The sequence below is a fragment of the Cetorhinus maximus genome, chromosome 21 (genome assembly GCF_964194155.1).
Source record: "Cetorhinus maximus chromosome 21, sCetMax3.hap1.1, whole genome shotgun sequence".
Taxonomy (NCBI): Eukaryota; Metazoa; Chordata; class Chondrichthyes; order Lamniformes; family Cetorhinidae; genus Cetorhinus; species Cetorhinus maximus.
The window spans coordinates 38,675,700-38,678,245 of NC_135899.1; the positions used below are offsets into that span (position 1 = coordinate 38,675,700).

The window sequence follows — 2,546 nt, forward strand, 5'->3', positions numbered from 1 at the left end:
CCAGAATTGGTCCCAATGCCTCAGGAATCTAAACCCCTCCCTCCTACACCAGCTCTCCAGCCATGGATTCATCTAGTCTATTCTCCTATTCCTGATCTCGCTGGCATGTGGCACTGGGAGTAATCCTGAGATTACTACCTTTGAGGCCCTGCTATTTAATTTATTTCCTTGCTCCTTATATTCTACTTGCAGGACTTCATCCCTCTTTTTGTCTATGTTGTTGATACCGATATGGACCACGACCTCTGGCTGTTCCCCCCACCCGCACCTTCAGAAAGTCCTGCAGCCGCTCAGTGATCCTTGACCCTGGCACCAGGGAGGCAACACATCATCCTGGTGTCATGTCTGCAGCTGCAGAAATGTCTTTCTGTTCCCCTTACGATAGAATCCCCTCTCACTATTGCTCTCCCACTGTTTTTTCTCCCTCCCTGTTCAGCTGAGCCAGCCGTGGTGGCATTCCCCTGAGAAACCATCTGCCCAGCAGTATCCAAAATGGAAAATCTGTTAGAGAGGGAAATGGACTCAGGGAACTCCAGCACTACCTGCCTCGTGCCTTTACTCTGTCTGGCGGTCATCCATTCCCTCTTTGCCTGTGCACTCTTTACCTGCAGTGTGACCACCTCACTGTATGTGCTATCCACGAAGACTTTAGCCCTGCGGATGCTCCACAGCGACTCCAGCTGCTGCTCCAGTTCCGAAACGTGGATTTCAAGTAGCTGCAGCTGGAGACACTTCCTGCACACGTGGTCACCATGGACACTGGAAGTGCCGCTGACTTCCCACATTGCACAGGTGGAGCTCCATGTGACTGAGCTGCTTTGCCATGACTTACTCTTAAATTACTCCTGTTACTTTTACTTCCTCTATTTCAGAGAATATTAAGGACAGTCGAAATGCTCGCCAAGGTCTACTTAACAGGGCTGCTGCTCTTCTTTCTGAGGAACAGTAGAAAATAAGGGATCATCTCCTTCCCTCTTCTGCGAACACCCTTCCTCACCAAACTCCAACCGTAGCACTCAAATGCAGCCCAAGACAGCACTCAGTGCAGACAAGGCAGCACTGTAGATGGCCTGCTTTTATGCTCCCTCAATCTAGCTTCTGAAAACCTGTTTACACCAATTATCCAGTTAACTAGCTGCCAGCAGAGCCTGAATGAGCCCTGTTTTAAAGCTGGACTAAAACTCACCTCTCAACCCAAAGAACAACTTTTAGTTAATTACTTAATTGAAGAAAGACTAAACGTAGATAGAAATTAACACTTAAATTAAATTAACCCTTAAAACTTCCTCATTCACTCACCAAACTCCAACTGAAGCATTCAAATGCAGCTCAAAGCAGCATTTGAACCCAGCGCGTGTGATATGACAACAGCGGGTATACACAGCATGCATGTCTATGTGCGTGCATCTGTGGGTGTGTACCTTTCTGTGTGCATGTGTGTCTCTGTGTGCATGCTTGTCTGTGTATGCGTGTGTGTGTTTTAGTTATGAATCCTGGGTCACACTCATTTACTGAGTGGTCGGTAATGCTGTGATCTGGGTCATCGGGTTGGAGTTGGACCAGACAGAACATTTAGCACAAAACTAGAAAATGATGACACCCGTCCATCTAAGGCTCAACTAAGTGCCCAGTGGACACGACTCTGGAGCACTGCCAGAGTTGTGGAACCAAAGTGTGCAGATATAGTGCCAATCTGTTACACTCAACATGCCCTTAAAGCCTTTACCCCACTATAAGCAATACGACGACTCGGTCATCCCAGAATAAACACTGGACCCCCTCACCCAACTTCATCTAAGGCAAGGGATGGGAATTCAGCCCCAGCCCACAGAGCCAGTCTGTTCAGTATTGGAGAGGAGATCATGAGGAGAATGGTAAGAGGAGGCATCTTCAAAGCTGCTGGGCTCATTGACACTGCTCCTTCCATCTCCATAATTGTCACTGGCTTTAACTATCAGTCAGATTTTTCCTTTTTTTCTCTCTCTCTGTGAAATTTTGCACTCCATTTGTTTGTGTTGGTGTTTCACTTCCTTTATCCTCCATGAACTCCTGCCCCCTTCTGTACCTCCATGTCTGTACACAGGATCTGTAATATCAGACATTCTGCTGCGAGGGTTGGTGTCATGAGCATAAGAAATAGGAGCAGGAGACCATTCGGCCCCTCAAACCCGCCCTGCCATTCAATACAATCATGGGGCTCATCTCCTGCATCAACTCCACTTTCCAGGCTGCTCCCCATATCCCTTGATTCCCTGAGAGATCAAAAGGATCTGTCCCGGACTTGAATATATTCAATGACTGATCATCCACAGCCATCTGGGATAGAGAATCCCAAAAATTCCCAATGATCTGAAGAAAGAGCCCATTAGTTTGAGCTGAGACTCAGCATTCCCAAAGGCACGGAGTGGACATTAACCCTGTGGAACATTCCATTACTTCAGGAAGCTCTTTAATCCTGACTGTTCCCAACGAGGATGCACTGAGGTGGGTCTTTTAAAAATTATTTACAAATAAACAGTCCCCTCCCCATCCCCTGACCCCACTCA

General features: G+C 47.4%; 3 protein-coding genes across 3 annotated transcripts in view; 1 reads left to right on the forward strand and 2 right to left on the reverse strand.

The window, feature by feature from the left end:
* Window positions 1-2,546, reverse strand: part of LOC144695274 (uncharacterized) — a 291,857-nt gene that overhangs the window by 201,222 nt on the left and 88,089 nt on the right. The gene's annotated exons all lie outside the window — the stretch shown is intronic.
* LOC144695199 (uncharacterized) overlaps window positions 1-2,546 on the forward strand; it is a 425,892-nt gene that overhangs the window by 176,265 nt on the left and 247,081 nt on the right. The window lies entirely within an intron of this gene.
* LOC144695466 (uncharacterized) overlaps window positions 1-2,546 on the reverse strand; it is a 409,626-nt gene that overhangs the window by 125,539 nt on the left and 281,541 nt on the right.